This window comes from Hylaeus anthracinus, unplaced genomic scaffold (assembly GCF_026225885.1).
Source record: "Hylaeus anthracinus isolate JK02 unplaced genomic scaffold, UHH_iyHylAnth1.0_haploid 11994, whole genome shotgun sequence".
In the NCBI taxonomy this organism is placed as follows: Eukaryota; Metazoa; Arthropoda; class Insecta; order Hymenoptera; family Colletidae; genus Hylaeus; species Hylaeus anthracinus.
Genome location: NW_026534341.1, coordinates 13761887 through 13789006, shown reverse-complemented (window position 1 = coordinate 13789006; position 27120 = coordinate 13761887). Strand labels below are relative to the sequence as shown.

General features: G+C 34.2%; 1 long non-coding RNA gene across 1 annotated transcript in view; it reads right to left on the bottom strand.

Moving 5' to 3' along the window:
- The window catches only part of LOC128888686 (uncharacterized), a 193317-nt gene extending 172467 nt beyond the window's left edge, over window positions 1-20850 (bottom strand). The window contains exons 1-2 of the long non-coding RNA XR_008460318.1: window positions 20695-20850; window positions 3660-3748 (exon numbers count right to left, since the gene is read on the bottom strand). This is a non-coding gene — a long non-coding RNA (uncharacterized LOC128888686). The remainder of the gene's footprint in view (window positions 1-3659; window positions 3749-20694) is intronic.
- Between the last annotated feature and the right edge of the window lie 6270 nt (window positions 20851-27120).

The window sequence follows — 27120 nt, the reverse complement described above, 5'->3', positions numbered from 1 at the left end:
GCAAAAGGTTTCATCCCGATTGCTCAAGTTATCTCGGCGTAATTGGCTAACGTCCTTAAAAAAAAATATACATGTCGAATTGAGTAACCTCCTCCTTTTCGAAGTCGGTTAAAAACTAGAACATTGTTTTATATATTTCATTTACAAATAATTGACTCTGATTTAATTTCATAGAACAAATATTTGAAATTTTTCATCGACATTAAAGATAGGAAATAGACAGCTGCACTGCTAGCTGGTAACATAACACACCGTCAGCTTTAAAACGCTATCGACCTATTTACGAGGTCCTATCCCTCACAGCGTCTTAAATCTTGCCTGAAAACCGTTCACTGGTTTCAATCAACGAAACACTCGACAGTAAATACACATAATGGAAACCCTCTGCAGAAAATAATTCGCTATCTCAGCGAAGCAGCCGCGTTATCGTTCACCGACGCCGGATTTTGACACTCGTTGAAGGAAGCGTAGTTTCCTGGGGCCCTCTTTATTGTTGTTAATGAAGAACGTGTCGATCTAATGCAGAAACCATGTAGCAGTCATCGCTGGTATTGTATTGCTTGTACCACTTGACCCCGTTAATTGCACGCCTACTTCATAGCCTTTTCTCAGCGATTCCACAAAAGCGTGCATCCTACGAAAACCAAGTTCGACCAACTTCGAGTTCGCTACTTCTGGCATCATCTAGTATAGATGTTCAGATCATTTGATTTATAGTTGACTAGACTATAACTACTGTAAGATTTATCGAATACATTTCATATATCTGTAATACCTTGTAGTAAAGAGTTTTCAAAGAAAGGTTCAGAAACGTATTACCAAAAACACTTTTATATTATAAACTAGAATTAACTGATTTGCAAAAATATTATGCAATAAATAATGACTAGAATCGAATCAAAATTGCAAAATATGAAGAAAGAATCAATTAGTTCTGAAGGAGAATGAAAATTTTATAAACATAAAATTATCAGATACTTGATGTTATGTTTTTGTGTGAAAAAAAAATAGAAATCATGATCTGAAATCCTTATTACTTATATAAGTGTTATACATTCTACTTTTTAAAAATTTATTTTGCAATTGACTTTCAATAGCATAAACAAGCTAAATCGTAACATCAAATAAATATATGTAATTATTGTTAAAAATCTGTTATCAGGATAGAAAAGTTATTTGAACTCAAATTTTCATCTGAAAACAAAATATCCGCCTCGAACATCTTCTGACTTACCATTTCTACAATGTAAAATATAATAACAATCTTCCCAGAAGAAAAATAATATAAATCATTTAAAATGGTAACTCGGAGACGGTTAGAGATAAAAGATGATGTTTTAACAGAAATGAAATATTTTTTACTATATTACAAGGAAATGTTTAAATTGACAAAAAATGTCGAACAATGTAACAAATGTTTGTTAAAAACTTTCATCCAGCATGTTTAATTTAAAAGTAATGATAATTGTTCACATGACCAAAAGAAATAGGATTTTTAATTCTGTAAACAATTATGCAACACAAAAGGTAATTATGTTAGTAATCGTACAGATCACATACTTTTAGATATTTAAAACTGCAATGATCACAGGATAGTAAGTGTTGATTTTCTTTCATAACTTTAGTTGTAATAGTTGTTTATACCAGCAAGAAATAAGACAAAATTGATGTGTCATATGCTCTACTTATTTTAGTCATTTAATTATCATCAATCATTATACGCGTTATCTCGTTCTGTAATTGTCAAGACATCTTACGTTTATACCTGCTTGTTATTGTATCTTACATCTTTTCGTAATTAAGTCAAACAATTGACCATCTACATTTTGTGATAATAATAATCTATTTTATACTAAAAATCTATGGTTAAACGAATTATCAGAAAAATGTGTTTTTTATAAATTTTGTATTTGTTGTGCAACACCTCGTATAAATAAGCTGTTCAATTATGATTTTATTATTATTAACTTCTTTTTAATTGTAATTAATTAAATTACAATAAAGATGCGTTCCCACGAATGAATTTACAACGACAATATATTGCTCGTCTAAAACGTTAAATGTTTAGATGCGAACGTTTGACATTTTAAATGCTACGCAAAGTCCTTTCCTAATCTTGTCTTCCGTAAATCACGCAACGCTTGGCCGCAAATGGCATTAGTTTTAGTGCAAACAGCACTGCTCTGTCACGTAAAATACAATGACTCAGAGAGACTTCCTGCACCTGTTCTCTGTGTACAACTTTTCTGGCCACGAAGCATGGAATTTCTGAGGCGTGCGAGCATTGTTACGACGGCAAAAGAAAGAAGAAAGGAGACGAAGACGCCAGGCTTAAAGTAAATATCGTTGTTCTAGCCATTCAGCATGATTATTAATCAACGGAGGCTTTTTCAACGTACATATTCCGAAAGTCGGCAGCGTGAAATGTGCCGCATCCGGAAAGGCGAGCGTTCAACCACGTGTGAATCGTTCGCCATCGAATTGCGTGGGACGAGGTAACGTTTGACCTCAAACTTTTTCGCTTCCCCTAATAATTATGCCATACAATGTTAGACATCCGTTTCAGGGGAACGAAATTGGATACATTTTATTTCGAACAATTGTAAGGATATTTATTTAGAGGTTCGGCGAAAATTGTCAAAATTCGAATGACAACACACAATATAACAGACAAAATCAAATCGCAATACAAATTGAATGACTAATCAATAAATCCGATAAAAAACTTCAAAAAAAGTAAAAAAATTAGGCCAAGTACATGAAAAAGTGGAGGACTCAAGGAGTTATCATTGAAAAATAGAAGATCCCCATAGAAAACTACAAGAAAATAGAAAAAGATGTGAAATCGAAATGAGCTGCCAGATGTTTTGCCTAGATTTCCGCTGCCTGGAAGTCAAATGCTTGGCGTGGCCAGATAAGGTCAAGGTGTCGATGAATCAAAATTATATTAAAACGCAAAATAATGAAAGTGTACTCATAATATTGTCAGAGTTTTAAATTGACAAATTATCTGAAAGTCTGTGAGAGAGAAAGTATGGGTATTGATGATCTAAGAATGCCTTTTTTCTTTTTTTTTCCAGACCGCGGAAATCTAGGCAAAGCATCTGGCAGCTCATTTCGATTTCACATCTTTTTCTACTTTCTTGTAGTATTTGTATGAGGATTTTCTATTTTTTAATGATAACTCCTTGAGTCCTCCACTTTTTCATGTACTTGGGGTAATTTTTTTACTTTTTTGAAGTTTTTTTATAGGATCTCACTTCTTTTTACAAATCATTTATTATATAGAATCTATTTTAAATTTATAAAAATAAAATTGATATTTCTGTAAACTCTACATAAGAAGTTTAAATTATAATTTGTTTTTTTTTTTTAATTGGATAGAGTAAAATAAAGGAAGAGGGGATAACAAAAGCGAATATGTACATATTTCATATAATTTATTAATTATAAACACTTATTCGTTCAGTTTATAAATGATTATATATACCTGCAATTTTCTTTCTTGCTGCAAGAAATTTTAATGTTAAAGATGAAATGAGAAAATGACTCCATTTCTATAAGCTCTACATAAAAAGTCTAAATTACAAACACTTTAGTGGTATGGATCTATTCTGTATGAATGAAGGTACCTGCCAATTCAGATTTTGACAATTTACCTTGTAATGAAAATTGATCTACATTTTACTTTACTGGCAGCAATTTGTTAATCTCCAATCCTGATGGGCCCCCTTCATTTCCACAAGCTCTACATAAAAAGTCCCGGAAATGGAGGGTAGCTGAGACGATTCTGAACAACAATTTCCTTTGCAAAAATGTCGGATGGGGCTTCGTTAAGGAAATATTAAGAGAAAACCCCGACCAATCAGAGCGCGCGTAGACCGTTGGAGCGGCTGCGGTAGCGAAAGCCTCTGCGCTAGGTCGATGCTTCGATGCACGTCGAGTCACTTGTTCGCGTGCAAGCGTGGCCGCTAGCGCGTAGCCTACGCTACCGCGACCGCTCCAACGGTCTACGCGCGCTCTGATTGGTCGGGGTTTTCTCTTAATATCTCCTTAACAAAGCCCCATCCGACATTTTTGCAAAGGAAATTGTTGTTCAGAATCGTCTCAGCTACCCACCATTTCCGACTCCTCCCCGACTTTTGGGACACCCTATATACGCGGTGACGGATAATTTTTCATGTACCGCGTCTCTAGAGTACTAACACAAATTGATAAACATGACTGACAACTATAAAACATACAAACATACCTAGTGGTTTAAATATAAACCATTCATCCAACATTCACATTAGAATACATTACACAATGAATAGAAATTACAAATTTATTTGTAAACTAGCTTTGTCTCGCAAATTCGCTCGCCTGTCTAGATAAAAAATTGAATAGGGAATAGAAGATAAAAAGTTCTCTATTCAATATTTATGCAGTTAAAATTGTGTAGGTCGCGGCCCTATAGCTAGGAATGAAAGAGTCAAAGAAGTTTCGTGCCTTATTTTTCGTTTAGACTCCTACAATTGCGTTCTACTCTATATAATAATTAAACTAAATTTTACACCGAATGAGTAAAAGCTTGTCCGAACAACTTTCTAATCGAGTAAATGTAACAAATGAACTGCCTTAGATTTAGAAGATATAATAAATTTAATTTTCACACTGACGATTGAATACGATGGATAATTGCTTATTATTATTTGATCTGATCTCAAGGGGTGGAACTTCTCCCCGGTAAAGTAAACCCAAATTAAAATTAGTTTTAATTGTATTTAATTATTTTAGTTACTTTCAATTATTCATTCAAGTATTGAACATTTTCTTGTTCATAGTGTTTCAAGAATTTATTTTCGGCTCGGGCAAAGCTATTTTTAGAAAAAAAATTCTAAAATTAACCAAACGTTGGTGATTGAAGAACCAAAGAAAGAAACAATATAAAACAATTTAGTTTTGTTCAATACATGTACACCTAAATTAAACTCATTCATATTTGTAGACCTCTAAATATTTATTTCGACATTTTCGGTATGGAGGAGGACCATATTCAGAGTAAATACAACTTTAAAATTATGCCAAGCGGTTGCATATAAAGAAACAAAGAGAAGAGCAATACAAAATTATTTAGTCTTATCCTATGGAAATTAAAACTCAATAATGTTTAGGTATAGCCTTTCAAATATTTGTTTTTTTTTTTCAACGAATGGTTTCGTGCTTTTCTACACTTTGTAAGAGAACAGGTCGAAAACGAGGTTAACGCTTCACGAAGATAGAAAAAAGTTTTCCAAAATTTTTTTCTTAACTGTAAATACTGCATAAAACTGATCTACATCGTCATAATTGGCCGACGTTAGGCTACAGACCGGTTAACATATCAGATAAGTGCGGCTGAATTAAAGCGTGTCGGCAATTACGCACCCTGGGGACCCGCTGTTTTTGACCGCGATAATTATTTTGCGAGAGCGGTTTTCGAGGCAACCCGAGGCGCGATCGATGCCAACGATAACGATTGTTATCGAGAAGGACCGCAAATCTTTGTGATCCGTATCACCGTTCCCTGGAGAATCTGTTACGCGTTGCATGTAATTTTTTACTATGCTTTCGGACGCGTTCCTTTAAACCCTGTTGCATACACGAGTAAAAGGGCTTTTCACTAACGATCTAATTGTAAGAGCGGTAATTTTAAGGAGGCAGGCCATTGTAGAATTTTTTAGATATCAAACAAATTTTATTTGCAAATATCACATTTTTTTATTTATGAAGATTTCATCTTTGTCGTGTCAGAAAATAAGAAATTATTCCGATTTTTTTCTCATAAAGTATTAGACACAAAGAATGTTAGTTTTTATCACGTTTTTTCGTTTGTTTATCTACAGTACATACGAATTTTTATCATTGAAAAACATAGAAATTTTATAATTTATAAGCTACTGTTTGTGAGTATGTAAAAAAAAAGAAAATACTCGGTGTTTACAATAATAGGGCCGGGGATCATCCGAAGCACAAAATTCTATCAGATTTTTATACTATGTATAACAAATTAAATTTTATTTTATTTTAAATATAACAAATGAAACAAAAATACGGCTTTTATCAGAGAAATTTATGCATTTAACTTAAGATTTGAAGAAACTTTCATTGTTCAGCCTTTAATTGCTTTATTATTCTTAGAGATTTCGTCAACACCGACTAAAAAACTGTAATTTCGAGAAAAACAGCTTTAAACATATAATAAACAATATTTTGTAACTTTTAATTAATCAGCTATTCCAGGCCAGTGCAATAAATCCATTTTCTCATACAGGTTCTTCATGAACGTTTAAATTATGCACTCTTTTAGTAATTTTAGCCTCATAAAACACAGAGTATACTTTGAGTAAATCTTTCATACACTACATACATATTTATACATTTTCAACCATCTACTGGTCATCTTAAGACGTCAAACAAAAAAATATATTTTATTAATAATTACATGCAAACAGACATTCTGTCCGATAATATAGTTATAGAATCACAAATGAATAAAATGGTAGTATCTAGTATAAAAATGTGTAACTTTTATTTAAGTTTAAGGAAAAATATTTGTAGCCTTCTTTCTTTCGGTATAAAACGAAAGGATTGGTTGATTAATTCATTAAACCCTATTTGGTAATTATTTGAAACATCGTAAGAATGAAAAATAAAACCAGATGCTCACAGTAGTTTCTTGTTTAACGGGTCACAAAATGCTCATAGCGACGCTACTGATTTTGTCGCAAGTTTGTGGATGCAAGGAAGCGACGGGAGTACAATGCGAGTGGTGGGAAGGTACATTAATTATGCAGGTAATGAGCGACAGAAACAAATGTGATGCTGAATTGTGAGAAGGAAAAGGAAATGAAAATTAATTAACCAAAATGCCGGAAGGCAAAGAGAGTACAATGACATAACAAAATATAATATAAAAGACAACGATTCAATTAACGTTTTTCAAGGATATCAATATTTACCAATATAATTAACAATGACGAATATTCCTTCGCATTTATGCAATATGTCGCAACCTGATGTATGTCGTATTTCATAATGTTTCGTTATCATATTAAGTATGTATTAGGTTAATGCATAGGTCTTTACGTATCTTTTGTTTGCATAAACTATATCTGAGAAAAATATGCAAACATAGTTAAATAAACATTCCATGTTTCATAGAATTTATCAATTATTACCTCCCTAGTATCCCAATTATTGACTGTCGCAAACTCTTTCCACGTAATCGCTCAAATTTCCATTCTCACTTTCCAATAGTTCGTAAATAATCAACAATACAGTACGTTTCACTTAGACACCGTATACCATAATTAATTTTAGAATGAATAAACTGGAAATTATTGTTTACGAAACATTATTTATGAATAACACATTTAAATAATTCAAATTAAAAAGTACTCAATTGTCGTACTACAAAATATCATATTACAAAAATATTCGGACATGATACAAAATTTACACTTTTATACACTATTTACAATTAATGTTTGAGCTTAAAGTATCAAGTAACTCGATCCCTTGTTTCATTTCACGTTTTAATCGTTTAGGCATATTGAGACTAATTTTCTTTAGATACTCTGGACTTGTTCGTTCCCCTCCGTCGGCTAATCTCTTTTTAAGTTCTTCTTTCGGATGTATTGGTGTCACCCGTATCCCGTATCCTGCAATTCAAATTATCCCATAAATTCTCGATGGGATTTAAGTCTGGAGACTGCGGAGGCGGATCTAATACTTTCAGACAATGGTAAAGCAAGTATTCTTACACGACCCGTGCTTGGTATTTCGAATCCTTATTGTGCTACAATTTGAATTTCACTGTGACTGATACACTTTATGCAAAAATTGTACTTGTACCGGAATTGCGATTATAAGTATATTTGACAATTATTGGAAAATGTTTTAAATGTCTTTAAATGATTTATTTTTAGGTTACTTATATTCGAAGGCTTAGATGTACCAAGTAGTTAATTGAACCTTCAGAAACAATTAACGTTTGCACTTTGCATTATAAAAAATCATAATTAATGTACACATTATAATTATATTTATATAAGTAGATAGCATTTGTAATAGCTAATAAGGCGTTTTGAAGTACTATTTATAAACATGGCATCAAAATTAATACTGACTTATTTAATTTATTAACCGACTTCGAAAAGGAGGAGGTTGCTCAATTCGACATGTATGTTTTTTTTCTTAATATCTGTTCACCGATTACGCGTAGATGATTTGACCAATCCGGATGAAACCTCTTGCATCTAGTAGAGCATGACGCCAAGTTAGTCCCGTTATCAAGACATTTTGTGATTTGTCATCTTTTTACCCGCTTTTTTTTCAAAAAACCGAAAACTTTTGCACTGCTCCTTACTCCGAGACGAAGACGGTCCTTATCTTTCTTCTTGATCCTTTATCCTTCTTGATCCTTAATTGGTCAACAAGCACTCCCTCTAAATTAATTGAAGTAAGAAGCAATATTTTGTTTACATTAAATAAATGTGGTTCTTCTTCTACAAAATGGAAGTCCAATTTTAATTACGAGGATAAGTATTAGAGAATTCCAGAATAATCTACGATAATCTAATCGCCAAAAATGGCCAACCGCTCTTTAAATATTCTAATATTGTATGTATATATAATCTGTATATATCTGTATATAAACAAATACTGTATTAAATTAAGCACTTTATTACATTACAGATGAGCGAAATGCTAGGCTGCCACCTACTGACAGAATATGTAATACTTTCTATTCTTGTTTCGTTTTCCTTGTGTGTGCCACATGCAATATATATAAAACTTATTTCTTTAAGTTGCTCATATATTCTTTCATAGTTACATATTTTTCATTTCTTATAGACATTTTAATTTCATTTCCCTTTAATTAATGTCTGTGGAGTGACAATTTATTGATTCAAGATCCAAACTGTTAGGTTTATGGGAAAAAAATGAATAGAGTTGTAATAATTAGTAATCTTTATTATACATCTAGAAGAAGAGATACGTGAACGATTAACCGCGTAAGAATACGAGAGCTAGATCGACAGGTGTATCGAGGTGTCATACAGCGCCACACTCGGTGATCTACGTATTAATAAATCTATACATATATCACATACGTATACGAATCTCAACACAAACATGTTTTTCTAACCTCAAAAATTAACTTTAAAATACTGTATCGCTATATGTAACAGTAGTTGCTAATGGCTACTATCAAAGCTGATGCGACATCTCCCATAAAAAACATATTTTTTTGCTACCCATTGTATTCACTTTCGCACCATACGCTGTATAAATTAGTATCGTGGACTCAAGGATTGCCATTGGAACTTTTTTTACAGGTTCTTTTTCAGAGATGATTATCTAACATTATCAGTCTTCAACGGGCGATTTGTGGGTTAGGGTTTCATTGAAAATGAGTCAAAGCCGCCCTTGGAAGATACTCAATTGTTAGCTAGTGCTCATGTACACGCTAATTAAAAATTTTTCCAAATAATTCAATTTTCATTAGTCACTCGAAAAATATTTAGGAGGTAATCTCGTTTCTGTCGCAGACTGCTGGCTGTCGCTGTTCTGATTGCACACCCGTTCCATTTTCATACAGCCAATTGAAAGAAACCCCGATCGCAATCAACGCAACCGCAAAGGAAACGAACCCACGGGACTTGTAAAAAAAAATGTCGAGAGAAAAAAACCACCTCCCAGGTATCACCGGACGGGCAACTCGCAGCTCAGCTCCTTTACACGATCAGCGAATTAAAATTCCACTTCCGGTGGGCCCCGGCTCGCTATTTCTGCCCAAAGCGCGGCGATAAAGTAACTCGAATAGCGTTCCGCGGCCTCGGATAAGCAGCTGTTCCCCGTGGCGCGATAAAACTCATGTGTGCACATGCTTGCGCGCAAATCGAATTCTCTAATTCATATTCCTGCACCTGACCGACCCCTTATTCCTGCGCGGCATCTCATTTAACACCCCCGCGGGCTAGCGCGCATCACCTGCGCCCCAGCGTTTCTCGGGGGGCACGCGCCCCTAACCGCGGTTTTTTCGGCTCGAGCTGCTAATTTCCACCTTGAATATCGTTGATAAACGGTGCTGTACGCATAGCTTACGGTACAGCTGGTGTCAGCGATACTCCTCCTGCGGAGGAGTGCACGTGGCTACCCGTGTTTCCCTACGGGACTCCTGCTGTCACAGGTGATTTCGCTCGTCCGCGTTCGAGGAAATACGATGAGTAACAAACGTATTTGGACAGCGGGCCACGCTTCACTTTCACGCTGCATATCTTAATTAACATCTTCGCCGACGCCGACGGACTGGGACAATAATTCCACCTGTGCTACAACGGGACAGATTCCTGGAAACGTGGTCAAGGTACAAGTAAGACTCTCGGTTAACGTGTAAAATGGGTTCTTTCTCTTTGTTTCGGGGAGAAACAAAAGTTTTAGTAGTACTTTGTAAATAATCAATGATAGAACATGTCTTTGTTTTGCGAAAATAAAATTAACCTATAGCGATCCTATTACTGCTCTTAGAAACAGGAACAATAACTGCAATCAACTGCAATCGTTTTTGTTTCATTCGGAATCTTTTTAACGAAATTTTATGTAATATTATTTATGATTTTTTATATTCTTATGGAAAAAAAATGGAATTCAATTTTTTTACTGACGAATTTTAAATGGATTTTTTCTCCTCGAACCAAATATACATAAGCCAAAAGAATTTTTATCTGTAAATCGATTTTAACATTAAAATATCCTGTATCACTTTTTAATGTGGTACATTTTTTCATTCTAAAAGATATTGTGATCGTAAATAATAGTAATTTTAATGTAAGAGCGAACGTACACTGTACACATACATATTCTATAAAAATATGCATTTGCATAAACATCCGCAGTCTAGTAATGTATATATTATAATGTATATATGTAATATGTACATATTATAATGTATATATGTAATATGTATATATTACTTTCATTAAAGATAAAGTTATAAACTGAAAAACTAAAATTTGAATAGTGTCCGAATTTTAAGATTACTGTAGCTACTCGGTGTAGTTGTAAATGATCGATACGATTCGGTAACAAGCAAGTTTGTTTACGAGTACAATCGATTGAATCAAGTTCGCGTGGTACATACCGTTCCACTTCATGACACCTGCTTGCGCGTGCCCTCATAGAGGAACCAGTACTCGTCGTCAAGGCCCTTAAGAGGCTTTGGACGCGGCTTAACGAGAGCCGTAGTCGCGTTAGTGCCTATTCCTCGCATAATTGCGCTTAATGTTCGTGCTCGATGCGCTCACGTGGTCGTGATATTATATGCGGCAGCGAGGTCAGAGCAAACATTTTGTTAAAAGAGGCCAAATCGACCGCTTCCGGCCGGTCTTTGCACAGACGACAGGTCAGCGGATGAGGCGGGGCAGCCATTTATGAACCTGCTGCACCTTAACAAATCCACTGGACGTGCACGCACCTGACAGCTCGATTTTTATATCGACGTATATAGTTGCCCGATACGCCACGGTTTTTTACGATTACGCGCAGCCAGTTGCGGACGCGCTAGGTGTGGGTTGGGAAATTTACCGGCGGGACGCTGGAAACTCTTTTCTCTTTTTTCCGTTGCTGCTTTCGGACGTGTATTTGCTTTTGAGGGTTGTTCGAGTGATAGAAGGCCGGCTGCGAATATTGTTTGGCTTTTATTGCGACGCAGTTTGGGATAGCGTTGCAATCATGGGCTCAGATGGAAATCGATTCGGTGAAAAATGTGCACCAGACTCCTGTATAACGCGAATTCCTATAACATGCACCGATATTCCGATTAATGTTTTCATATGACGCGATTTTTCGTACAACGCGACAAACGATAAAGCACGGGTTACTTCTGGGTTAAAAGTTAAGCATTGCACTCTTTTTTTCATCGTTACCAATTTCTTCCGATTTATAATTGTCTTAATATTAGGGGAACCAAAAAGTAATGACATTTCTTTTACATTAAATTCAAACACATTCTTAATAAATTTCTATGTATTTTTAATGAATTATGTAATCACCCTTGTTATCAACAGCTTTTTGCTGTCTACTGTGCAAATTTTCAATGCCAGATCGATAAAAAACAATATGTTGATGAATGATAAGTAAGTATTGAGATTCGCAGAAACGACATTACTTTCCAGTCTACCTAATATGTAAAACAATATGAGTAACAATGCTGAAAAATTCAGCGCAGGTGTATACTTAAAATACTATTCTGTTTGATAAAACATAGAATGTAAAAGTTGGCACGGCAATAATCATACCAATCATTTTCATTGTACATTATAAGTGCGTAACGTATAATTACGTTTGCTATTGAATTACGCGTCTTATATTACAGTTCAGGGGCATGCTAGGCTGTCACCTGTAGTTTATCTACTGAAAGAAAAATATAACACTTCCTCTTCCTGTTTCGTTGTTTTTGTATGTGCCACGTGCAACATATATAAAACTTATTTCCTTAAATTGCTAATATATTCTTTCATAGTTATATATTTTTCATTTCTTATACACATTATAATCTCAATTCTCTTCAATTAATATATACAATTTACTAAGAAGTGTCTGTGGAGTGATAATTTATTGATTCAAGATCTAACCACGTTTTTCTAAACTCAAAAATGGACTTTAAAATAGACGTATGTATGTATTAGGTTGTCCTAAAAGTTTCTTTCGTTTTATTAATAAGTAATACATACACAATATTTTATGTCTAATGTTACATTATTGAATTCTCTACGATTCATTTTGCTCCATTACTGTTACAACATCAACATCTAAGAAATTAGATTGTCTATTTATATAAACACTACCGCACAAAATAATTGAGTGCGAATTACGAAAGAAACTTTTGCTGGATATTCTTGTTTGTTTCTATTTCTTTCGTATCTAACCGAACTTGAACGAGTGCTCGCCTTGCTCATTGTCTGTATGGCTGCCGGAATAAAACGTAGATGCACTGTTCCCATGGCCATGTTTCTCGTATATAACGTACATTGCGTATAGTATGTATAATCTGTCGTATAAATAAATTTGTTTCAATAAAAGTAAAGTTCATATTATACCGTTTGCAGAGTAAAATAAATTCCTATTTAAGTGCAATGTTTGCAGATGAAGGTTATTGAAACGAATAAAATAATTCTTAATTATCAAACCTTCCATTTTCTATTACACCATTTTTACCATTCCAATTTTCGAGTCTTTTTAATTCCCTAGTCGTTACTTTTCAGCTTTGGAAATGGTTAAACACGTGGTATGTTTAAAATTCTTGTCTATGGCAAAATTTGTTCATAACCGTGCAAGAATGAAATTAAAAATGTTGCACATTCGAAAATAAAGAGTATTTTCATCATAAGAATGTAACAAAAACGCCTAACAGTGATCCGACTACCAATAATTGTGCACAGTAATCAAACTTTACAATTTACCATGGAAGTCTGAAATTTATTATATACTAATTGTATATTGTTCTATTAATTATCGGTAAACTAAATTAATTTTGATTTTCTGAAGGGTCTCTTCAAAATAATAACCTGGCTAAAAATATAAGAAAAAATATAAAATTCGAAACCTTTTTTCATAAATATAGTCCACCAAATTCTTTACATATCAAAAGAGCGTTTATTTATGTACAAATTACAGTACATGTGTTAATTTACTGTTGTATAGATATTTAAAAGAATTACGAGTAGTTTAATTATTCGTAATGCTCACTAATTTTCTTAGCTACCTTCGCGAATCGATCGAATTCCAAGAAATTTGTATTATTGAACAGCTTATTGCATAAGGAATTTATGTACGCAAGCTGAACCTGTGCACCCTTCCGTCTTCGAAGTAATGACTATTTAATTACGCTTTAGTATTCATCGCTTGGGAAACATTCCCCTCATATGGTTGAGAAAGTGCTTTTTAAAACGCTTAAGGATAATGTGACTTATAGGGCCCACATATGTAACGATTTATCACGTGATAAGTCGTATAATTATGGTCGATGCGAGTATTTAAACGGTAATTGTAAAAGTGTGTGGAGTTGTACATCCTGTCGCGTAGAACAAGAGCAAATTGCAACGTTGTCCGTGCACGTTTAACGACCGGATGGAAATATTCACTGTACGATTCTGATCTATTCCAAGAAATGGAATTGAAACAAATGATTCAAGTAATAATATAATTAATATATCTTTAGCCAGAATAGAAGATTGAAAAGTAACAAATAATTCTTTCCGAAGGAGAATGAACGTTTTATAAATATATTCCTGTCCATATTATTTAAATAAAATTTAATGTTAAAATACTCAATTTTATTATATGGTACTTGAATAAAGTATATATTTCACTATTCAATCCCTGTTATTCGCATAAATGCTATATTTATGGACGTTTGTGACTTCAACAACTTTGTGCTGCAATTAACTTTCAACAGCATAAACAAGTTAAGATGTAAGATTAAATTAATGTGTAAAACATGTCAAGAACCTGTTATTTGGATAGACACGTTATTTGAACAGACAAGTATATAATGTATCTAAAAATTTTAATCCGTAACTCGACTTACCATTTTTACAATAAAAAATGAAAAACGAATACGTTCTCAGCAATAAAATAATATAATTTGTTTAATCCATGGATTAAGAGTAATAGGAGATATAAATATTACAAATAAAAGCAAAGAAGAGGAACAAACAGTAAGATGTATATTATATGTTTGTTGCATGATGAGAAAAAAGTGGGAAAGTTATTTAGTAAATGAGTTGATGTATTCAGTCCCTGGCCACCGAATCAGGACCACTACGAATTTTAAGCATTTTTCACGTTTTCCGCAAAATGAAAAGGCTTGTTGAAATTGTACCGATATAATTTATTAACTACTAACATAATACACTACGACTGTACATAATATTGTTAATATCTTGTATTTCCACCCTTTGCTTTAATAACAGCTTGTATCCTTTCCGGCATGCTCCGTATACATTGTTTGATCATATGCTTTATATCTCCATCATTTTCCCAATTGTCTGTAATTTTTGCTTTCAATTGTGACATGTGGTGGTTGGAGATTCATAAACTTTTCTTTTAAGAGGGCTCCAGAAATTTTTTATAAACGTTCGTCACCCACACAATTTGATTATTACCAGGATAGTAACAAATCAATTGTTATGTATACATCATTATCAACGTATTTAGTAATAATTTGAACGATCTAAGACAATTTCCCATATATGCCATACTGTTAGGCCACTTGAATAGGCATAAAAATGAAATTTTCATACGTGGTCCTCATTCGATAGCCAGAGATTGTAGAAGAAAGGTAAAATTTATTGTAATTATTTAAACAATATACCTAAACAATTATTATTAAGTAAAATGTGAATCGAGAACAAACTGTCAGTATGCAAATTAAAAATTGGCTATTGGCTAACCGCGTCTTTTATACACAACAGTAACAAGTCAAACGAGAACACGAAATGTAGGGTACGGAATTGGTCATGTAGTTAAAGCGCTCGACTGAAGATCATAGGTTTCGAGTCACTGTGTCTCATTCTTCGTAGAGACTTCTACACTGTTTAATTTACCAATGTTTGTCATTATGCCAATTACTTTTATCCGTCACTATACATATATGGAAACATAATATGGTAGTCTCGATAATCAAACAGTCCTGCTGATCGGATTTATTTCTTATGACGACTTGATAACAATACTGAAGCATTATATAAAAATCACTGTCAGATCACTGAAACATGATCGATTACTGCCTGTTGGATCGAAACAGATCCAAGTGTTTGAATCTCGCGCGGCTAGTTCGGCCGTTGACAAACTTCTCAGACAAATACGTGTCTGAAGTAATTAACGCCGCTGACCACGATGCGTTGTCGGCGTTAGACAAAAAAATGAGGTTTTACATGAAATTTGCAGAAAGAAACCGAGTCTCATTCAATTGTATGGAAAGCATCCACGACGCATCGTCTCCATTGTATTTGCAACCTTGCTACATTAAAGGTACGCAATTAGCACAAAATAATAACGCATAACATAAAATTATCTAAATTATAAAGGTTACCGTTAAACGGTATTGCCGATGACGAGTCAACGTCGTAATCCGAATTATAGCAATCATCCATGATCCGTAGAATGATTACGCAATACGCAATCATTCTGGCACACATACATGAACACACAATTTACACACTCACATGCATGCATGTATTTTTTAATTTAAAATATATTTTACGAGCATTTTGAGCGCAAGGTCTTTTTTCCTCGGGATTTACCCCCAAATATCGTTGTTTTTATTTACTAACACGTTTATTTGCATTTTATTATCTGAATCACGTAACTCAAGAAATAACTTCAGTTCCGACTGACTGTTACACTGCTACACAGACTGTTTCCCTTCACAAGAAAGAAATGGTAATGTTAATACAAATTCTAAAATGTGTTTAGAAATAGCGATTATATATGTAAAAAATAACATTATATTATCCTTTAAAGCTTAAAGATATCGTCAAATGCAGCCAATTTATGAATATTAAAAAATTATTGTTCGATCACTCAGCCATGCCCAGCTACTAACAAAAAGACAATTGTCCTACACAGGGAAGAATTGCTAACGCTAATAAACATATTGAAATGAGCTTTATTTGGTTTCGATGATTCGAAATATAACCAGAAGATCGTTTAAGACTACTCGATAAATTACTCATTGATATTATCTACACCTTTCGGTACGTACCTGGAGAAATTAATTCGAAGAAATGGCACTCAGCATTATCATTGGAACACGCAATTATTCCAAGATGCACGACCAGCTCTTTAGCTCTTTTCCACGGTTTCCGTCATACGTGGCTGCGTCGGAAGTGGCAGGTATAATAAAATCGTGACACGTATCGTGCGTGCCTGCAAAAACATATTTTTCATCGCGTTCCAGGAAGTTCGCTTATTAAGGGGCTCTCTGTTTCTCTCGCTCTTGGAGAGACGCGATCGCCAGACACCTCTCAGCCTTAACCGTCGAATAAAACGTGCGATGAATGGTCGGCCCGACAAATGAGGCAGTAAATTCCCTTGGATATAACCGAAAGTTCCGCGGATCTCGCGTCTGCGTTTCTGCAACTCGAAACTCACCATGAAAGACGCTGCGACGCGACGCGTCGAATGTAACGCGGGAAATTAACTTTCGCCCGCCAGTTTTTATTAAGTGATCGTTTAATCCAGTGTTATCAACCCTTCTTCAAAAGTTGAATTTACTTTATATCTTCCTGACATAAATTAAAACCGTCTTTTACAAGGCCGTGTTTACGTTTTGACATCATCTATATAATATAATTTAAATATTAGGAGGTTGCATTGAAAGCCGCTGTTTATGTATACGTGGATTTTACTGGGAATACTGTAGACAGTGAGAGCCGTCGTATATTATGAGTTGTTAAAATCACATGAAACAGTCACTGCCGAACGTTATTGCCAACAATTGAAGCATTTACACGACAATTTGATAGAAAAACGACCATCACTTGCATTAAATCGCCGAAAAGTGATCCTTCTTCATGACAATCCTCGGACTCATGCTGCTAGAACTGTAAAAGAAACACTGATGGAGTTCGAATGGGAGATTCTCCCTCACCCAACCTATTCTATCATTTGTTCAGATCAATGCAACATGGTTTGGAAGTCACACATTTCCGTAATTACGAAGAAGTTGGAAATTGGGTTGCTGAATGGATAAGCTCGAAAGATGAACCGTTCTTTCGTCGCGGAATTCAACTTTTGCCAGAAAAGTGGGAAAATGTAGTAGCTTTTGAGGGCAAACATTTCGATTGATACTTTTATATACTTTACTATTCAAATAAATGCTCAAAAAACACGTAGAAATAGCGGCTTTCAATGCAACCTCCTAATAGTTTCGTGATTTCCAACTTAAGCCTTTTTTACGTTACTACTAAAATGATGAATCAAGAATAGATACGAAAAACGTTATCGAGATTTTCGTGGGTTCACGTGGGTTTTCTTCACAATATTTTGTATTTAATGGTATTAAATAGATCATTGTCTCGCGTAGGATTATTTATTCATAAATAAGAAATCCAATGAAATTGATGGTTCTTTTATTTTTTATAGACGAAAGCTGAATAAAAGTGATAATTATTGTTCATAAAAACTGTCATTGATGAAATACTTTGATCCTACTTTTCAGGAATTAAATGGGTATAATCTAATGAATCTAAAGGATGATACACGAAAAGAAGGGAAAAGAAGAGTACATATGTTGTTATTCATGTTTATTAATGAAAATGAATATTTTGTTTCACAGGTAATAAGTATATATACATCTAAGGGTTTTAAAAACCACGTAGAGTTAAGCTTACTGCAATGTATTGTTTAAATTGTACGTGTTCAAAATTAAGCAGTATTAAATTTAACAGTTGGACGGATCTATTATACTAGCAATCTAATGTTTAGTTATAAAGAAGTCTGCAGACAAAGGCAATTTCTATCCTTACCTAGCTTAACATATCATCAGATTTTGCATATGTCGATCGGTTAGAGGCCACTGCCATAATACGTGATCGAGGAAATGATCATTTAGTTGCTCTTTGTATGACCTACTAATGAAATCAACTATCTTATGTTGCAGTAAATTTGTTAAGTACACTATTAACGTTTATAGTCGACATTGATTCCAGTTCTAATTTTACAGATGTTTCTAGAAATAAAGAAGTTTAGCATATAACAGTTAGCATTAGCCTGTTTAATGCCAGTATAGACATATGAAGCAATCACAAGGCTGGTTTCATCCCACACTGTCGTTGCCAAAATCACTTTTCACTATTACAACAAAATTTTTAGACAAATAAGAGCGGTTATTTTACAAGCATAAACTCGTGTTTCTATAGTTGAAACTACAAAAAGTAGATCATTAACAAGAAGAAGTTGGGAGGAGCCAATTGTTACTGACAATAGGATCTCCCTACGTTACAATACGTTGGTAGCATTGCTCCTTTTTGGCGATGCGTTGTGTTTTTGTTTAATGCATCACCTTGCATATGCGCTTCGCGTCGCGTCCTTTCCTTGCTATGTAATATCAATTTGTAATTTAACTTTTCATAAAAAACTATATGTATTAAATCAAATATGCGTAAACTCTGTCACAGCATAACACAGTAACAAAGAATTATGCCACGCGCGCATTATGACAGTATCAGCGGATATACCTTTCGATTATGATCTCGATTAACTCGTTCACAGCACTTAAGCTAATTCTATACCTAAAGCGGAAAACCTATTTCCCTGATCTCTTAATGTCACGTACAACTCTTGGGTTCTTTACGTTAACAAAATTATTTGCTCGGCTATTGTATACTCTTGCAATTGTTTAATTTACTAAGGTCTAAATTATTATACGATTCCCTATCACTTTCAAATCTTTTATACAAACAGGAAAGATTATTTGTTTGTAGCAGATAAGGAAACATGGATAGAAATTCAATATCATAAAATTTCTATTTCCTCGCTACACAAGGAACCGCATACGTACGTCTATTTTCATAGCAAAAGCTAGAATATACTAGAATTGTTATTGGTGTTCGAGCGGTTCTATACTCTACCTACGCCAAATGTAAAAATAGTTTATCCAAAACAGTATATCATTTGTGTAAAAACAAATCTACCAATTTTACTTGAATTATATGTATCTGCAAAAGATCTAATAAACATACATCACGAATAGTACGTCGTAAGCGCGATAACCTTGGATGGGATTACACCTAATGGGATGTGCACCGTAAAACTGTGAATTTAAGAGTTGAAATAATTACCATAAACTATAGGCAAATATATGAAGAATTTTTAAAAAATATAAAATTATCGAAAGAGTCTATTTTTAGCTTTCAGAAATTTGTCTGTTTAAAACTCTGACAATATGAGTATACTTTCATTATTTTGCGTTATAAAATAATTCTTATTCAGCGACACCTTGACCTTGCCTGACCACGCCAAGCATTTGACTACCAGACCGCGGAAATCTAGGCAAAGCATCTGGCAGCTCATTTCGATTTCACATCTTTTTCTACTTTCTTGTAGTATTTGTATGGGGATCTTCTATTTTTCAATGATAACTCCTTGAGTCCTCCACTTTTTCATATACTTGGGGTAATTTTTTTACTTTTTTAAAGTTTTCTATAGGATCTCACTTCTTTTTGTAAATCATTTATTATATAGAATCTATTTTAAATTTATAAAAATAAAATTGATATTTCTGTAAACTCTACATAAGACGTTTAAATTATTATTTGTTTTTTTTTAATTGGATAGAGTAAAATAAAGGGAGAGGGGATAACAAAAGCGAATATATATATGAAATATATATATATTATATTATATATATATATATATTTCATATAATCTATTAATTATAAACACTTATTCGTTCAATTTATAATCAATTATATATACCTGCAATTTTTTTTCTTGTTGCAAGAAATTTTAATGTTAATGATGAAATGAGAAAATGACTCTATTTCTATAAGCTCTACATAAAAAGTCTAAATTCAAAACACTTTGGTGGTATGGATCTATATTAAAAACAGTTTTCTGTATGAATAAAGGTATCTGGCAATTCAGATTTTGACAACTTACCTTGTAATCAAGATCGATCAACACTGTACAACACTGGCTGCAATTTGTTATTAAACCCTAAATACAAAGTCTAAATTGAAAACATTTTGCTGATATAAATATAATTAATAATACAATAGTGTAAAAACTTTTGACACTTGGCAGGTTATGAATGATGACATCTGTTTCGACTCTCGACGCTTGATGGCCGACGAGCCATGCCGAACCGAATGATTCCGAAAGTCGACGAACGACACTCGGCTTTTGCTTAGCCCCTATTAGCTAAGGGTTGACGACGGGAAAATCATACGAAAAATACTGTTTTTGACACATTCATGACATGATATTACGATATCTCAGTTGTACGTGGACCGATTTTATTGATTTTGGTTTTATTCCAAAGCTTATATGCGGTTTGCATCAGAAAAATGCCTTTAAATTTAGAAAATATTACAGGGGTGTTGAGATATTCATGAAAGAAATGTCACGTTAGGTTGGAATGGACCATCTCTCCTGTAAAAAATACGTGGTAGCTCTAACGCCATACATACACAGTCTCGGATAATTTTTCATGTACTTGGCGCCGAGACGCTACCGCGTCTCTAGATTATATGATACTGGAATAAGTGATTAACTGTAACTATTTTAAAAATACCAGACTGTGCTCTTTTAAAAATAACTTAATTTTTAATAATGTTTTCGCTACAATTTTTGGTGACCGAGATTGGAATAGTATACACAATATATTGATAAATTGATTTACTCCTTGTTCCTTTAATACAAAAGATATACTAGTATGTTTAACAGCTGTAACGTTAACAGCGATGGCGGACCATTATGCTCGTTTGTTTTATTTAATTTCATGTTAAAATGTGCTCCAAGCTATTTTAAGTTTTAAGGTTACTGTTATTTAAACATTGAGATCGTAATAATACAAATAATAACTATGACAATAATCGATTGGTTTAAGAACACAGTAAAATAAGATATCGCAATCATCAAATCTATGCTCCGGGTGTCTCGATGTTATGATAGTCGCGATTGACTCTTTTCCCGTTGCGATCTTTCCATTAGAACGACGGGTTTTACGAGGACAAGAACGAGAGTATCGTATGTACGTCCTTCCGCTACGATTCATGCTGTTTTTGCTATTGCTATGGCATCATTTCAGTTTTATAGAGTGATCAAAGTATGCACGAGCCATTGTTTTGAATTTTAAATGTTTTATGATGTAGGAGGTTTATACAGCGATTGAGACGAAAGACGGATTCGGAGAAACATTTCCTTAAACGTGTTGAGACAACCAACCAACGAACAATGAGAATTAAATCTTTACACTTTTAATGGACTATTGAACGTGCGAAAGAAGGTTTTTGTTAAGAAATTTTGTTTCCCATAAGAAGTAATTGTGGAATATCAATATTTGTATACATTATAGAAAAAATATCAAACTCATAGAATTTTCTGGTTTACTTTTAATCATTCTCATCCATTATTAATCGTCACATGAATTTTCTCGTGATAATTTAGTGATGATATTTTAAACTTGGTGTTTCCTGTACTTCTCTACGTACAATGCATAGTAAATTTAGAGCTTTACACACAATTTCCCTGGGTACATGGGTCACGAACTTTTTACAAACCTTTCATTGCCTGGGTTAGGCCTGAGTTAGGTTCAATTAAAAACACCGTTTACCACGGTCACTCAATTTTTACTAACGTCCGCATTTCTCCTTAATTCATTGAAATTGTATAAACATTTCTATGTGAAGGACAATTAATTTTAGTAAGGTATTACTATCTTTATATAGCGTATATTACCTGCAATAATTTTTATACTTATACTTGTAAAAAGGTCATTAGATGTTAATTCTAATTTATTTTCGAGTTGCATCTGTCGCAAATACTGACTTCCTTCATTCGGTATATTATTGTGTTCTAAACTAAACCATCATATTTAAATGAAATGCTTTTAGCTATAATTTATAAACAACACTTTGATATCAAAGCTAAATTATGTCGTAGTGTTCGACGTAAATAATCCATCATTGATTAGACGAATCTCGAAATTCTAAACTCTGCAATCGGTCAGTTTATCGAATTTAAACTTGAATAGATTTCTAATTTGCGATATAATCGTTTGTCGTTAAATCAGTCCTTCCGTTCATTACACTCGATTCTACCGCCACTCCCAGTTACAATCTGTGCCCGTACTGAAAAAAGGAACGCTTCTGTGTCGGATAAATCGTTTCTCGTGTACAGTGTAATATCTATAACCAACCAGTTTTCCGAGACGTGGGCACAGAGTTGTAAATCGACTATCGCAGAATTCTTCGTAATACAAAACCGAATTGCTTTTATACCATACAGCAAAAGGAGGATATGTGGTCAATTTTATTAGGTTTATATTTCTAGCACTTTACACTGCGAGGTCTCATTTTATGACCAAAATGAAACATTGAAAGAGAGACATTTATGTCCGTAGCGCGAGCCGTTGCTGGAATCGTCGAGCCAACGGATAGCCTTCTTCTTCTGCCCACCTTTATCAAATTTTTGAAACGATTCTCTAGACTTACTTTTTTTTTAATACATATAAGTTTAATGTTCCATAAACTACGTTATTATTAGTGACAAATTATTTAAAAACTTACATCGAGCTATTAAAAATTGTTAGCGAAATTGGTTTTAGCTATGAATTTTAGTGTGTCTTGGATATTTTTGTCCTCGAGGTTGTCTTCAATGAGAGACTTTAAGGAAAGAAACTTTGTAACATTTTTATAAAAGTGATATTTTTATTGAGTAATTCTCGAAAGATATCGATTTCAAAGATTTTGTGTCGAAATTTGAAAAAAAAACATCTTTAAAATTGCTAGAGGTACAACGTTGAATATGGAGCAGTGTTAATCGCTCAACCGAAGAACTTCTGAAACTACTGAAACTTTGAATGCGTTTATCACTGAACGAACTTCTTAACCTATTGGCAGCTTTCTAAGGAAACTATAAGTCGTTTTTCTAATTAATTTTTTCCCATTTTTCTCAATCAAAAAGTAACATTTTTTCATGAAATTCAGAATTTTTTATTTCAAGGTCTCGCAATTTTCTAATTTGTTAAGACACCAATAAAATCCTGCATCAGAATTTTCAAGACATTTGTGTTTCAAATATTTTAAGAAAAGTTTTAGTTTTCACGTATTAGTTTAGTTTCACGTATACCCAGTTGTCGCAAAGCTGTTAAACAATTACAAGTGTTTTCATCTTTAGCAATACTCACTTGCTGTGGATTCGATTAACACGTCAATGACATTATCAGGCCGGTTTTTATTTGTTTGCTTATATGGTCAACAAAGCATACCAAAGAAACATATGTTGAATATACGTCTTTAAAAAGTGTTTTTACAGTGATCTGTCCCATTCATTTGTTTCTCGCATAAAGAGCATTGTACACTATATCACGCAGTTCAATAATAAATGATCAATTGCCATTTTTGTGTTACACTTCCTGTATAAGGAAGTTGGAGTTTCTGTTATCAAACAGAACGCGTGGGTTCATTTGAAATGACTAGACTGCGGATCTTTATGCAAAATAAAATCTTCGCGAACGTGCCTACAAAAATTGAACCTAAATAGGAATGTATTTTATTCTGCAAATATTATAACATGAACTTTACTTTCAATCTTTTTTATATTCTTGCACATTGTTTGCATTTTGCATTGACAATGCAAATGTTGTTCTAGTCTTTGAGGAAATGTTCTGTTATAAAATCATAATCGGCGCGCTTTTGGCCATCTTGGCGATGTATCGAATATGCCGATGCGCGTTTGTTTTTACGTCGGCACGATGCGATGTGTTCTATCGGTCGATCGCTACGCTGCGACACATGCGAACATGTTCGGTGATATTCTTGATATGCATTCTCCTTCATTCTGGTTCATTCTTTTTGTAGGTCATCATTTGGCAATTTACTTGGACTGTTCAGTTGTGTGTTAACAACTTCTTTGGCAACTGTACTGACTTTTTCATTTCCAAAAATTCTAGCATAACCGGAAATTTGTACAAATTCCAACATTTTTCCTTTACATACCACATAGATTTTTTCGTGAATTTCTAATATTTGCAGAATGATGCTATTCTTTGGGTTATTGGTTGTTTAGGTTTCTATCTTTAAAATGCGAAGTTTCTCAGTTCTCCGACTTCTTGATTTTCGAATTTCATACTTCTACAGTCCTCCAATCACGCTACGTGACGGAAGTTAAATTGCTGCTCGAGTGTATTTGTACTATAGACGTCTCAAATCACGAATTTCTAATTATTTTCTGAAACGTACGAGGTAGATAGTATCCATTAAGAAAGCTGACGAAGCATTTGCATAGCAGGTACGATAAATCAAAAAAAGCGCAACATCTAAATATCTCAATTCGCATTTCAAGTTTCAAAACTATGAATGATGAACTTGACGAATAGAATCTTATTTTTTTAAGGTTACTTTTCCCAGAGCTTTCAAGTTCATTGATAACGACGATATTATACTTACATTTAAAGAAATGGTTCTTTTCATTCCAAATTACGTAAGTAAGTAAAGTCGTCACTGGCGATCCGACTGTTATGGAATGTGTATTATATACGAGGTATACAGTGCCCGAAATTTCCAGAAAGCCACCACGTTTCTTGGTAATATCTTATAATTATTCTGTACTTATGAGTATGATTCCATTTTTAGGCTTATTAAAAACACGTATATATAGATTGAGATAATAGAAATAATATTTATTTAAAGAAATAAAAGTAAATATATACTTTTATATAAAATAAACTGCGAAATTTCTATAATGTTATATATTTTTTAAATAAGTAGGTTCAAAATTAACAGTAAGATCTTTTTTATTTCTTCATTAATAATCAGTTGAACTGCCATTTTTTCGAATAACTTCGAAAATACGATGGAGCATTGACGAAATCAAACTCTAAAGTGTGCCTTCTTGAATAGATGCTCATGCTTCGTTCACCGCTTTCCATAATTCAATAACAGTACTGTATTGCTTACAATTGACATAAACTTTCCTCGCGAGTAACCCCCAAAGATTTTCTATTGGGTTTAAATAGGGGGAACAACCTGGCCATGTCAAAATCCTGATATTTTTTTGAGCTAACTACTGCTTCGAGTAATTTGATGTATGGATGTACATATTTGTTGCATACTTTTACTTCTGAAATTTTGTAAAGGATACAAACAATCGGATTATCACTCGCCGAATTAATATTGAGTGATTGATTCAAATGGATCGAATTTACGTAGTGCGTGCGTTTCGTCTCGGAATTGTCAGTAGACACATCGGTAGGGGTGCATCTGACAATTCCCGTCCTAGACGCGTCGTTTTTCTTGTTATATGAATTTCGATATCGTGGCGATTGGTTGAATCTCGATATTACGGCTCTTTTTCGACCAACGCATGTCGAGAACGATAAATGATTGGTTGAGTTCCGTGTTGAACTCTATTCAACCAATCACTCGTAATTCGATATATCAATTGGGAAACGAAGATGGTTGACGAAATCTCGATGATCGACCTCAGTCAATCAATCTTGCGTTGATTGCTGTACAATCGGAATAAGCCGAATATCAAGGATTCTAACGACCAATTGATACGTGATTTTAATTCAGATCAGTGTCTGATATCGCGTCCGTTTACCTTAACACGAAAACTTTTTGATCAGAACCGGGTCTGATAAGCTCGATCGTTTTCGGTCAAAGGTCTTTGAAAAACTGAAAAACTGCAGTTCGATTCGATTATTTCGTTGACCCCTCTTGGGAAAAGAGGAGGAAATCGAGTGAATTGCATTCAAGTATGCGGGGAACCCTGGTCAATGGGTCAAAACAAATGAAAATTCAACATGAGTGAAACGAGAAATATATTAATTCTGTCTTTGTCTGGTTAGCCGTGTCAACGTCCAATCGGTATATTGATTTTTCGGAACAGCTGATTCATCGCTATTTGGCTAGCGACAGGTTCTCGAAAGATCAAGACGGTTGAACGACTCTGTATGAAACAGAACAATATTTGATCGTTTCCGTAAAGGTTCACCGAGCTCTGGGTTAAAGTCGCGACAGCCGTACGCAAAAGATCAAGGAACCTCGAGGATCCCGCGAGGGGCGTCGAAACATAGCTGGTCGACGCCGACGCCGATGCTTCCGCGTGGCTTTCACCTTTTGCAACAGGCAACGCAGGTTGCGGTAATGGCACCTGGAACAATAACGAGCCGGTTTAACGCCATAGAGTTGTTCCGTCGACCGGGGATCCGCATGCATTAGCTACAGTGAGAACTACCTAACTCGAGAGCTAGATGAGAAGATCGGTTTCGATGCTATCGGCCTTTGCCACCCGTGGCTTTGCTTCCGCTCCGGCACCGAGTCGACGCCTCTTGCCCCACCGCCGCGCCGGCGTTAAATT